The sequence below is a fragment of the Hemiscyllium ocellatum genome, chromosome 3 (genome assembly GCF_020745735.1).
Source record: "Hemiscyllium ocellatum isolate sHemOce1 chromosome 3, sHemOce1.pat.X.cur, whole genome shotgun sequence".
Taxonomy (NCBI): domain Eukaryota; kingdom Metazoa; phylum Chordata; class Chondrichthyes; order Orectolobiformes; family Hemiscylliidae; genus Hemiscyllium; species Hemiscyllium ocellatum.
The window spans coordinates 56,064,663-56,079,120 of NC_083403.1; the positions used below are offsets into that span (position 1 = coordinate 56,064,663).

At 41.8% G+C, this 14,458-nt stretch overlaps 1 protein-coding gene across 2 annotated transcripts in view; it reads left to right on the top strand.

Annotated features, from left to right (window-relative positions):
- The window catches only part of fbxl4 (F-box and leucine-rich repeat protein 4), a 108,092-nt gene that overhangs the window by 52,072 nt on the left and 41,562 nt on the right, over positions 1-14,458 (top strand). The gene's annotated exons all lie outside the window — the stretch shown is intronic.

Consider the following 14,458-nt stretch of genomic DNA (forward strand, 5'->3'; position numbering starts at 1 on the left):
TGGGACCCAAACAAACCTTGCAAGGTGATCTCCAAATGACTTTAAGGCTGTAATCTCATGTTTAGGGCTGTAAACTGCTTCAGTTTCACTTTACAATTTGCAAAATTGCAGTTATGTTATCACTCTTGTATTCATTGTAATTTATATAATTTAATTGAGCAGGAAATAATTGAGATCCTGTTTATAAGATCCTGCATTCCCTTTTACAAATTTATTTTTGCTGAAACTAGCTGTCTAGGTTTGTATCATGTCACAGCTGGTGGGTGATGCTGGGATGGGGCAGGGGTAGAGATGGTGATGTGGTATGGTGGTGGTGAGTTGGGGCTTACGTGTTGTGGGGGTGGGGGTGAGGATAAATCATGATAGGATTTCCCCTCTTAAGCCAGAGACAGTATACTATGGTTTGATTTACTTCATTCCCTTTTACCCCCGTTTCTTACTGAGGTAGACCAAAGGGTGTTCTTCAAACCCTGGTATCTGGATTCCAATCGTTGATGTAAACCCACAGGAAAGTCGAAGGAGGACTGACTTTCAAAACACAGGGCAATTGCTTCACTACTCCACCAACATATACAAATACTCAGGATATTAAGGAAGGCAGGGTAGGAGAGGAGATAGGCTATTGATTGCAAGCTTTGGTAAATTCAAAGGCATTGAAAATCAGCTTGTGTGCATTATAACGTCCTGGTGATCAGTATGCAGCAATAGATTTTGTGGCTAACTAGGCCCAGAAATTTTGTTTCATTTCAGCAAGTTGTAATCTTCTTTCCAGCCAGCAACTTGGAGTTAGATGGAACGTCTAAATGAAGCTGTCAACTCAATCTAGAGTCCTGCTGTCCCTCTGGAGAACAAACTGCAGATGACGTAATCTTCCAGAATCGTGCATGTTAGCAATTCAACACACTCTGATTTCAGTCATATGACATGGTCAGGCATTTCGGGTGCTGATGGTCAATCGCAATGGGTTAATTGGAAGACCATTAAGTGTAGCTTTGCCTCCCTTTATCTGAATTTCTTGTGCAAGATGATGAGGTATCTACAAAAAGCATTTGTGCCTGTAATGGGTCTAGATGTGACCTTTTGTCCAGAACTGGATAGAAACAGGCCAACCTTCTCCATATCCTTTGTGTCAGCTTTCGTTGGAATGTCTATACAATGCAGGGAGTTCAGCAGCTTCTGGAAATATGAAAATGCCTCATCTATTCTATGAGTCCAGAAAAGTTTTCCATTTTTAAAAGAAACAGAATTTGAACATGAAAATATAGAAGCGAATATAGATTTCTTCGTTGTTTCTCTTTGTGCCCCCTGGCCATGATAATATGCAGAATGGTAAAGTCATGAAACATTGGAGTATTGCCAGAATTAGAAAGTATAGCAGTGCACTACGGCATAAATCATAACCTCTCTGTCAGCTTTGGCTTGGTAACACTCTTACCACTGTGTCAGAGCATTGTGGGTTCATGTCGCACTGAAGAACTGAAGCATAAAACTCTAAGCTGACAGTCCTGAGTGGTACTCAGGGAATGTTAATTTATTGGACATTTTTGGATGAAATGTTATTCTGCCTTTGTGATTGATGTAAAAGGTACAATAGCAATCTTTTGAAGAAGAGTAAAGGATTTATCCCTGGTGTGCTGATGATATTGTTCCTTCAAACAACACCACAAAGACAATTAATCTAGTCATTATCCCATTGCTGTTTCTGGAAGCTTGCTGAACACAAATTTGACTACAGTGTGTCCTGCACTATAAGGGTGATAAGTTTTCAAAAGTAGATAATTTTCTCTGAAGTGCTTTGGAGATTGTGAGACCATGAAAGCTGTTATATAAAATTGGGTCTTTTTTTCTTATTTTATCTGAGGGAGAATTGGGCCAAAGTACTCAAATTAAGTTTTTTTTTGTCAAATGTAGAACTTAATAAAACCACAGTTTAAGCCTTGCTTTTTAATCAGTCTGTTTGCTACTTAATATTCAGCAGTTGCATCCAGCATAGAACCTTGAAAACTCATCATCATTATGAAGTTTACAAATTTGGTCAATTTTTGATGATTTCTGAACTTTTTTCTAAATAATATGAGTGAATTGCTTAACTGTGCTAACCATGAATGACATTTGCAATATTTCACAATTGAAGCGCATGCTTACAATTAGAGATACTTGCTATGAAATTGATGTTTTAAGAATGATCATAAACAGCAATGATTATTGTAAGAAAGTATTAAAAGTCAGGATTCCCCTGTGAGGTATAAATAGAAACCAGTGTTTCCAGCTAGCCAGCTTCAGTTTGAATCTAATAATATTGAAATATTTTATGGTATAATTGCTTGTGGTGGGTATATTTGTTTCTGATATGGTTGCTATGAGTTCCTATTTGAGAATTGCACTGTATAAGATTGCTGCTCTAGTGCAATACTTGAAAGCGTGCTCCATTATTGATGATCGTTTAGAGCTTCAACTAAAGTAAGGCCCTGTGCACCTTTTCTGGTGATTTAGGAGATGTTAGTGATTCCATTTGCAGAAATGCATGAAGTTCTCCTGTCCTGACTAACACCTCTCCCTCATCTAATAACACTAAATCAGGTAACCAAATCATTAATCTCTTTGCTGTTTGTGTGACCTTGCTGCGAACAAAATGATTGCCATATTGATCCACATGACAACTTCCAAGTAATTTATTGTACACTGTTCACTTTGAGACATTTCTAAGAACATGATATTTTGCTGCATCAAGCCAGGTCTGTCTTATAGTGGAACATCATCTTTTTGAGTTTGCTGGCCAAATGTAGGCCTGACCCACAGCACCACAACCTCCACCACAGTTAGGGCAAGGAAGCAGCGCCAGTTAGAAAGGGGGAATGAGTCATGTTCTATTGGCATCAATCTGATCAACACTGGCCATCCAACTAACTGAGCCAATTGACCCCACCCGTGAGCCAAGGAATCTGAGTTTCTGTGACAATTTGTATTTATATATGTTTGTTGTAACCTGAAACTATTGATGGCGTTGCTAGATGCTCCAACAAACGACTGACCAAGAATCGCTCCTGCTTTTATCACCTGCCATTGGCATAGTTTGGAAGGATCGTTGGGACGTGGCACGATGTCACTGGACTATGAATCCAGATGCTTAAGCTAATGTACTGGTGACAAGGGTTCAAATCCTACGATGGAAGATGATGAAAATTGCATTTAACTTAAAAAAACATTGACCAATCACTGTTGCAGAAAATACCACCTAATGTTTGTGAGATGTGAGTGACACTTGACGAGGCCAGCATTTCTTGCCCATCCGTAATTGCCCAGAGAGCAGTGAAGAGACAGCCACATTGATGTGAGCCTGGAGTCACATATAGGCCAACAGTTTCCTTTCCTAAAGGACATTAGTGAACCAGATTTTTTTTTCAACATCCGACAATGGTTTCATGGTCATCATTAATTTTAGGTCTTTTATTGAATTCAATTTCTATCATCTGCCATGGTGCAATTTGAACCCCAGTCCTCAAAGCATTACTTGGGTCTCTGGGATTAATAGTCTAGTAATAGTCTAAGTCATCCCCTCCCTTAACTGTCCTCTGGGCAACTAGGAATGGACAACAAACGTGGCTCAGCCAGTATTATATCCACATCCCACAACTGAATAATGAAAAAAACCTGTTCGGCTGCATTATGAACTCATCATTAAATCCTGGGATGGAACTTGAACTCGGAGCTTCTGGCTAAGAGGCCAAGGATACTACTCGCTGCATCGAAAGATGTCCTCTTACTGCTGACATGAAAGGTTTATTTTGAGGCCAAGCGTTTTCAATGTTTATATAATAATTGGAATAAAATATGATTTTTATAAATAATTTTGTTTCAACAATCCAGAAACCAGTGCTGCTTCTTTCATAAGCTTCTTGCAGCTCAGGATGCATTAATGGAAGAGCAGTGATCATGTACAAAGCCCAACTTGTATTTCTATCCACTATGCCAACACGTTTTGTCACAATAGTCGTAACTATGGATTATCAAATTATAACTGCTATCCTTTGTTGTGACCTGAGACCTTTCATAGACAAAAATGATTTGTAAAAAAAGATGGATACTGCCCTTAAATGGCTGCTGTGATCATCTAACCACAGATTGAGGAGAAATTGAGGACTGCAGGTGCTGGAGAGTCAAAGTCAAAAGCTGTGGTGCTGGAAAAGCATCAGGATGAAGGGTTTATGACAATAGACAATAGGACAATTATGCCCGAAACGTTGACTCTCCTGCTCCTCGGATGCTGCTGCCTGACCAGCTGTGTTTTTCCAGCGCCATACTTCTCGACTGTAACCACAGATTGAGACAAGTTTAACAGACCATGTGGAACAAACAAAATCGCCTACATCGAAATAAGCATTTTCTTGGCAGAGCCGTGGAGTTTATGGGGTTTCAGATTGGGGATGAATCATACAGCTCCCAGAATAGATAGGGTGCCAGGTTCTGCTGGACAGGCAGAGTGAAAGAAAGGTTGGGCAGGCATTTTGGGGGCAGTACCCCCCCCACTCAAAATGAACTACTTTCTTCCTGCCTTTGTCCATGCAGGTATTTAAAAACAGCATTCCCGACTCCTGTCTGACTGCCCCCATCAGCTATATTCTGACATGGTAACATATTGTGAGCTTTTAACAATTGACTCTTAATTATTTATTAATGTCTGTTGGATAACCTGTCAGTCTTGGTGCGCATCCTCCTCAAGTATTATGGCGATAGGCTCAGGGTTGGCTGGCTTATCTACCAGGCATATTTTACACATCCCCATGTAACTCCTCCTTAACTTTACTCACTGACTCAGCATCCACTGTGCTTTATGACAGCGAATACCACAGATTCACAACCCTTTCGGCAAAGTAGTTTCTCCTCAACTCTGTTTTAAATTTGCTACCCCTTATCCTAAGATCTGAGGCAGTCCAGGGAAGCAATATTTCTGAATTTGCAGTCCACATTCAAACACTTGAAGCGTGTCCTTTTGAGAGGATGCTCGAGGATAAGGGCTGATGAGGCTTTGCCCATGTCAGAATAAGTATTTAACCATAAAAACTGCATAAAATCTAAAGAAGTGACTGTGGAAAAAAATAACTATGCTCATCCAAACTGAATTGGAATGAAGTATTGTTTATTTGGTTTTAAATCAAGTTAAAAGAAATTCATTGGGATACAGCTCATTTGCTGATGCAGATAAGCCTCAGGAAATACTGTTTGAAAACAAGCACTCAGTGATAATCAACTCATGGCATTTCAGTAGCTCTATGTGGAAGTGCACTGAGGTATACAGGCAAGCACACTCTTAGTTTCATGTCTGGTTTGTTCAGTCAGATGATTTTTCACCTAGCCTGAGGTGGAGGAAGAATAGGGCTCCAAATGTGGCTTTAATGTTCCTAGGCTAGGTAGGGAAGAATTAAATGCAGTTCCAATTCGAGATTATTATTCCTCAACCTGTGTTGGAAAGTGCTTCACTACTGCACTCTTACCCAGAGCAGTCAAGCAATGTCTGTGCTTGCTGTCCTGGCTCACAAATGAAGAATAACCATTTTTCATGAGCTACAGTCATTTTATATGGATTTTCTTTTACACAATTGGAAATATTGCGCAATTTTGCAAAATAGGCCTCACAGATTCTATCCAACTATTTCACCCTTCTGCTGATAAATCAGCATTTTCTAATCAACTGGAATCAGGAATAATGGAGTAGTTGTCAGAACTAATTATTATGTAATCTATATTATGTATTGTGTTTGATGAACCTTCCATTGATTCCATCATAGTGTTCACCATGTTGTCCATGTCTGGAGTTAATGACTCAATTTCGAACACTTTAAAATACGAGGCACAGCAATTGGAGTCTTAATTGTATATGAATTTTCTATTCAGCAGATTGGAGATTAACTGTTCCAGTCATATGGGGAAGGACACATAACTGACAGAAGAAATATATTGTGTTTGTTATAAGCGGTTTGTGCAGTGAATTTGACAAGTTTAAATTGGTGCTATCTCTGTTTAAGGTCAGTGTAAAAGCTTGTGTGAAGGAGAACAAATGATATTCTCGTCATACTTTTAGAAAATGAAACAAAACGTTTGTACTGTGACATATTTGTAGATATTCAATATAACAATGTATTTGGAGGCAGTGGAACTTTCAGAATGCAATAGTCCATTCGATCTTCGTTTATCAGCTTCTTGCAGTTAAATTTATTCCTTTATCGCATAGAGGAACCAAAAAAGTTCTAATTTATCTGTTTGTTAATCCCCATTTTCTCCCACTGCTGTCCGGCTGGGTGGAAATGTTCCTGCCTAGTTATATTTTCCTATCTAATTTGTTTTAGCCAACGAATCACTTGCACTGGGTGTTGTATAAAGTCATGGGTATGAAAGGATTAATCCAGACAAACCTGAAGCTCCACCTACTGCAATAGATATGACATAACGATTGAATGGACAGTTGGGATGGTTTGGTTAGCATTCAGGGCAGTTCTGGGCAAATGAAGTTGGAGACAGTTATGTTCTCTTAGATTCATGTGACCAGCAGTGTCAATGTAGCTTGCATATGATCACTACTATGTCATAGGCCTTACCTGGGTACCTAAGGTACTCAGTACACATCCTTAATTATAGAAAGCCTATAGACTAATCAAGGAAGAGGGATCGATGCCAGTATTCTCCCTGAGGTATCCATCACGATGACAACAGCAGTTCTCTGCTGTCTCTCAGTGACATCTAGACATCTACAGTATGGAAACAGGCCCTTCGTCCTAACAAATCCACACCGATCCGCCGAAGCGCACCCACCCAGACCCATTCCCCTACATTATCCCTGCACTTAACACTACGGGCAATTTAGCATGGCCAATTCACCTAACCTGCACATTTTTTGGACTGTGGGAGGAAACCGGAGCACCCGGTGGAAACCCATGCAGACACGGGGAGAATGTGCAAACTCCACACAGTCAGTTGCCTGAGGCGGGAATTGAACCCGGATCTCTGGCACTGTGAGGCAGCAGTGCTAACCACTGTGCCACCGTGACGCCCACATCATTGGAATTCACAGTGTTAGTTGGCACATGTACACTGACTAATATCTGGCTTGCAGTCTCTGCTCCAAGCTCTCTACATGCTGCCATGTGCCCTCACTTTGAACAACTTCTCCTTTTACTCCTCTCACTTTCTTCAGGTCAAAGGTATGGCCCTGGGTACCCACATGGGCCCGTTATGTCTGTCTCTTTGTGGATTAAATGGAACATTTCTTGTCTCAATCTTACTCTGGTCCCTTCCCATGACTCCTTCTCCGCTACATCAATAACATCATTGGTGCTGCTTCCCTCTCTCGTCTGGAATTTGAAATTTTTATCAATTTCACTTCCAATTTCTGTATTGCCCTCACCTTCACCTGGTCCATTTCTAACTCCTCCCTTCCTTTCCTTGATATCATTGTTTTCATTTCTGAGGATAGGCTAGCCACCAGTATCCTTTACAAACATACTACTACAAACCATTACCAGTGACTTGACTCTACATCTTTACACCCTGTTTTCTGTAAGGACTCCATCCAATTCTCCCAGTTTCTCCATCTTTCTTGGATCTGTTCTGACAATGCTGCCTTCCACAGTGAGGCCGTTTTCCTTAATGAAAGATTCCCGCCATTGCGGTCAACAGAGCACTTAGCCATGTTCAACCCATCTCCTGCTCTTCTGCCCTCACTACTTCTTTTCTTTCAGACAACAGCGATAAAGTTCCCCAAGTCCTCACTTATCACCCCAGCAGCCTCCACATCCAAAAGACGATTAGCTACCCGTTTCTGCCACCTCCAAAAGCATGCTATGACCAAACATGTGTTTCCCTCCAACCAAAACAGAAATTGCTGTAAAAACTCAGCAGGTCTAGCAGTATCTGCAGGAGGAAAGCAGGGTCAATGCCTGGAGTTCCGTGACTCCTCAGCATGTTCATATTCCCATCCTCTACTTTGTCAGCCTTCCACAGGGACTGTTCCTTCCAGGGCACCTGATCCACTCCTTGTCCATTCGCAGCATCTCCCTACACCCCCATGGCACCTTCCTATGCACTCACAGGAGGGGTAATGCCTGCACACTTACCTCCTCCCTCCTCCCTATACAAGGCCCCAGACACATCTTTCAGGTAAAGCAGCAATTTACTTGATCTTCACTCAATCCAGTTTAATGTGTGTGCCACTCTCAATGTGGTCTCCTCTACTTTGGGGAGATGAAAGGCAGCCTGGCTGATTTGCTTTGCAGAACACCTTATTCAGTTTGCAAAAATGATTCTGAGCTTCCAGTTGCCTGCCACTTCAACACACCTCCATGTCCCCATGCCAACATTTTTTTTTGCAGGTCTGCTGCAGTGTTTCACTGAGGCTCAGTGCAAGCTTAAAAAATAACATCTCATCTTCCACTTGAGGATCCTGCAACACCTGGGACTCAATATTAAGTTCAATAACTTTACAGCCTGATTCCACCCTTCCTTGTTTTTCATCCACGCCATACCCAGTCCTGTTTTGACATGGTTTGCTTTTAGGACAGTTACGCATTCTTATCTATTGCTCAGCCTATTATTACATTGTGGGTTGCTTTCAGTACAGCTCACCCATTCCCTCCTACTGATAACTTTTATTATCAATTGTTCAGTTTTTCTTCTGTGTTGACCGTAATCCCCTTGTTTATCTACCCCTTTCACTTCTCTGTCTCTCTGTTCTCCATCTCCATCTATCTGCTCTCCTTGCCCCCCCCCCTCCCCCAATGCCCTCACCTCCCCCAATCTTGTCTTCAGCTAAAGTACCACTTTCTCACAGCTGCTTACAGATACGATAAAGAGTCAATGGACTCAAAATGTTAGCTCTGCTTTCTTCCCACAGACCTGCTGAGTTTCGCCAGCAATTTCTATTTTTGGTTCACTTCTCCAGAATTCACAGTCCTTTGTTTGATTATATAATAATTTATCCATCTCAGCCTTAAATATACATGCAGACTCTGCTTCCACAGCTCTCTGTGGCAAAGAGTTCCAAAGACCCTGAACCCTCGATTTCATAGAGGTCTCACATACCTGAGGTGGATGTCTTATGACACAGTTGTCTGTAGCCAGGAGAGTGTTTGTCCCATATCGATGGCTATGGCAGCTGGATTCTGGAAGCTCTGTTCCCAAAACCATTCAGTCGTTTTTTTTTGTTTTCAGAATATGGACAGCGCTGGCACAAAAATGTGCCTGATTGTTCCGAGGACTTGGTAAGTGTTAACAGGTGTACTGTGGAGATAGTGAGGACTACAGATGCTGGAAAGTCAAGAGTTAATAAAATGTGGAGCTGGAAAAAGCACAGCAGGTCTTGCGGCATCATGGGAGCAGGAGAGCTGATGTTTCGGACAGGATCCTTCGTCAGGACTGTATTTACTGCAGTTACTATAATTATTTTGCTACTGTTACATCTTCTGGGTTACAGTTGAATGTCACAAACACCAGGTTATATTAAAGCAAAATACTGCTGATGCTGGAAATGTGGAATAAAAAAACGTAGTGTTGGTGAAATTCAGAAGATCTCGCAGCATCTGTGGAGAGAGAAGCTGAGTTTACGTTTCAAGTCTGATATGATTGTTCAGAACTATGTTATTCTGCCTCTGCCTCATCCTAGAGTGATTTTTGAACATCTGTGGCTGCCTGATCTTGTCTGTTACCTTCAGTTGAAGTGTGATGTTTTCTATTGTTAATTGTGTTGTTTTGGATTTTCACACTTTGTGAAAGGATGAATTTTTAGGCTGTAAAAGTCAGGGGTCACGAATGTGCAGGCTACTAATAGGTCTTTGTGATTTGATTGCAAAGCCCAGTTCACACATCGCACACAGCAGCCTCCTAGTAAAAGTTGTAGTATTCGATCTGGCATTAGAACATCTTTGTTTTTCTTTCCCATTTGTCCACACAACTCCTACCCCTTCCCACCTTGAATCAAACTATGATTAGATTAGATTACTTATAGTATGGAAACAGGCCCTTCGGCCCAACAAGTCCACACCGACCCGCTGAAGTGCAACCCACCCATACCCCTACATTTACCCCTTACCTAACACTACGGGCAATTTAGCTTGGCCAATTCACCTGACCCACACATCTTTGGACTGTGGGAGGAATCCGGAGCACCCGGAGGAAACCCACGCAGACACGGGGAGAATGTGCAAACTCCACCCAGTCAGTCGCCTGAGTCGTGAATTGAACCCAGGTCTCAGGCGCTGTGAGACAGCAGTGCTAACCACTATCTGAGGCAGCTCAAGATTTGAAACCTTCTTCACCTGTGAGCTGTTCAGAGGTTTGGAGACAGTAAACATACTGGAAGCCAGAGTCAATAGATGTGAAACTGGAAAAGCACAGCGGGTCAGACAGCATTAAGGAGGCAGGAAAGTCAGCATTTCAGGCTGACACCCTTCACTAGGACTGGAAGATAGAGGGAGCCCAGGAGGGCGCTGGGGGAAGGGTTGGTGTGATGGTGATAGGTGGATACAGGAACGGGTTATTGTGATTGGTCAGTAGGAGGGCTGGAGACTCTGCACCCTGATCAACTGTAATTTTCAAGGTACTTTTAAATATTTTTCTTTGCTTAGTAAGTTTTATCAAGAGCAAAGATGGATAAATAACATTGTGGTACAGATCAGCCTTGAGGCCTTGCTCCAGTAGCAAGGATGTCCAGATGAATGGAGAGCAGGCCCTGCTGTGTTTGCCGAGGAATACAAACACACGCACCCTTACTGCCTTCGACAACATTGTCTTGGTGTTGACATGCCTATCAATGTGCTGTACAGGCATGCTGCATTTACCAGAATTATTCAGCAGCTCCAGCAGCAAAGTTCAGCTGAGTTGGCCCCAAGTAAGCCACCTCGGTCCTGGTCCATACAGTCCGTGGCCGATTGGGTGAGGCATTGCAAAGCAGTACCTGGGGACAATGGCACTGCAGGAACAAGGGCTAAAAGGTCAGACCCAGGGCAAGTATCCTTACTGCGCTTTGCCAGAAACCTGGGCCTCATATTCCTGTGCCCAAGGGGTGGACTCCACAGTGAAGTAGAGAGGTCTGTCTTCAGTGCAATGTGTTTAGGAAGGATTTGTTAACACCCACGTGCAGGCCCCAAATCCACATAAGGAGCTAGAGTTCCTGCATGTCCTCCTCCTTTAGCACCAACATGGCACCTCCTTCTTGAATTCAACACTCCCAATCAGTAGAATGTAAAAGAATAGCAGAAATAGTCTGAGGGGCTGAATGGTCTGATTTTGCTCCTGTACCCTATGATACTCGATGCTTGCTTTAGTTTCTTGCACTTTGACTATTGCAGATTGAATATGCCGTAGAGGTTAACAAAGATGTGAGTTTCCTCTTGACAAAGACAAAAACTTAACAATAAAAGTATGAAGAAAGATTGGCACTAATCGTAAAGTCTTCTGGCTTAAGATATTTTTTCTTCTTACTATCATGGGATTTGGATATCACAGGAGAGGCTAGACTTTGTTGGCCATCCCCAAGTTGGTCTTGAGCTGATTGTCTCTCTAAGGCTATTTGACAGGACAGAGAAGAGTCCACCATATTGGTGTGGGCCTGGAGTTACATGTAGGCCAGACCAGGTAAGGGATGACAGATTTCCTTCCCTAGTGGGCATTAGTGAACCAGAAGAGCTTTAACGACATTGCTGGAGACTGGATTTATATTCCAGATTCAGTAATTGCATTTAAATTCCACCAGCGGGATTTGTAGCCGTATTTCCAAAGCATTTGTGTACGCCTCTGGATTGCTAGTCCATCCCGATAAGTCTTTCAACAGATTGTTGTTATGACTAATTATAATCATTTATTGATCAGCTGGTGTGAGTCAACAAAGAAACATGGCTGCAGGTTCTGGTCGTCTGCTGTGAATTAGTTGACTGAATATTTATGGACTGTCTACAGACTGTGATCAGCATATTTACATGCAGAGCATTTAGAACCCTTTGATGCCTTGATTCCAGTTGATTCTAAAATAAGATAAAACAATGTATGCTTTTCCCGATGTGATGTTGTTTTGACTATATTGTTTAAATGAGCATTATTCCTTGTGTTGTCCCTTATAGGCTGCCAAATGGGTTGTTTTGCACAAATGAAGAGTGAGAGCACTCTTATCAAGTCTTTTAAAGAAAGTTTACTTTGTAGCTATTTAGATCATGGTATTCTTTTGGGAAGAAAATCTGCCACACCATGCCTTGGTTTGGCCTGTATGTGAATCCAGGCCCACAGCAATATCGATGACTTTTACATGTCTTCGGAAATGGCCTGGTAAATCACAGTTGTATCAAACTGCGAAAGTATTATAAAAGGAGTGAAACCAGATGGGCCACCAGGCATCAATCAAGGCAGCAAAATGGACAACAGCACATATAGCCACGTCAACCCTGCAAAATCCTTGTGGAAAAAGAATCCTGATTGCTTTAGGAACTGTTGTCTGTGCTGCACACTCGGTTTCCTAATTAAAGGCTGCATTAATGTCAGACACTTTAATGTACATAGTCAGGTAAATGACAAGTTTGATGCCCAAGGTGTTGGCTGAATAACAGCCTTGCTGCATTTCCTAAGAAAGGTCAGCTGGACCTTGTGCCAAACAAGCGGTCTGCAGGAAACTGGAACCCCAGCCAGTAGGAGGCAGGAAGCGTCTGCATTGGTGTGGGGAACCCTATGGAAGATGTCATGGCTGCTGCCAGAAAAACACAACCCAGAGATTGACTATTACTCTAGTGCATACAATGATACTTTTTTAAGGTGAAGTCAGTGAGTTGTGTTTTTGTTTGTATTGTTTGATTTTAGTTGCATAAAGATGCTTTTACTTCACAGGCAATGTGTAGTATTGCATGAAGAAATGTCTACTTCTTAGTGGCCATTACCGGTCACAGAAGTTGATCTATAATCTAAATTGATAACTAAGTTAAAACAAAATTTGATTAATATTCAGAAAATGGGATTTCCTGACTCAAGTCCGAATGGATTCTCAGTGCTGGCCCTTTCAGTGCAGAATTGTAAGATTGTGTGTTAAGCCCATCATCGCTGTCACAGTAACTTGGACAAACAGGAGAGTGGTGGATGTTGAGAGGGGAGCAGATTCTTCTTTGGAGAGTGTTTATTTATTATACAATTATGTGTGGTTATACAAGGGCTGTCTAAATGACATTAGATATAAACCAGCAGCTTTGGATTTGGAGTTTGACCATTGAAGTTATTGGGAAAAAGAACGATTTTCAAGTTTCTGAGTAAGCTGTCAGGTTAACATTCCAGACAAGAGTTCTGCTGAAGTGTTGTGCTGAAACATCCATTTGTTTGTTCTTACCACACATGCATTACCTGACTTGTTGGTAGGATCCAATGCTTTGTATTTTTGTTCTATGCCTGCATATGTTTTCTGGTTAGCTCAACTGTATATTTTCTCAGATCTTTGCATTGAAGTACACAGTGACCTACAAACTAACAGTAATTAAGGCAGTTTTGACCGCTGATGTTTGATTTTACATATAGAAATAAAGGATCACTAATACAGGAAACCTGGACTGTCGTCCGATTTTCGTGGGAGAATAGACATGGTATGATGCATAGAGGTGGGGTGGGGATTTGGTTGGGGTTCAGCTGTAGAGCAAATGGGGCATGAATCACTGGAGGACTCTGCCTGGGGATTGATCAAGGTAAAGTTACTGCAGGGAAAGGCAACAGCTGTGAACCAGAAGAGCGAACCCATAAGCCAATTTATGAAAAAAATCTCACGGGTTTTTTTTTCACATGAGTGGTTTCAGTTTTACTGTCGACCTTAATGCATTTGGATAGTCTTCAAGTGCCAGTGAAGACAATGCTGGTGTGTAAGAGTGAGCACATTTAGAAGGCATCTGAAAAGTACTGTTGACTGCTACAGGTGAGAGCAAATGTATTTTTGAGATAATAAAAGAAAGTCCTTTGATAAATCAAATTGCGGAACAGATGCTGGAACCTTGCTATGTTGCATGTGTGATAACAGGCTTGCACTGGCATGGTGTGCATGCCTTCTGAAACTAAGCAGCTGTTCCACAGTTTCAGTACCAGGGCAAGCACAGCCACAGTACACTTTGCATATGTTTTTGTCGGGGTACTTGCGCCCTGTGAGGATGACATATTCATGCATATTTTCATTTTCTGCTCTTCAAAAGAACAATGTTCTCTGAAATTGTATATGAACAAATGATGTAATTGTACAAGAGAGGGAAAACTGCAGCCACAAAGAAAGATTGGATGGATTGAGATTGTTTACTTTACAATAGAGGGGATTGAGGTACCTATATACTATTTTACCGATATGACCGTAAGGTATAGGAGCAGAAGTCAGCCATTCACTGCATCGTGTCTGCTCCAGCATTCAATGAAATCATGACTGACCTCTTGACCAGTGATTCTCCTCCTGATTAAAAATCTATCT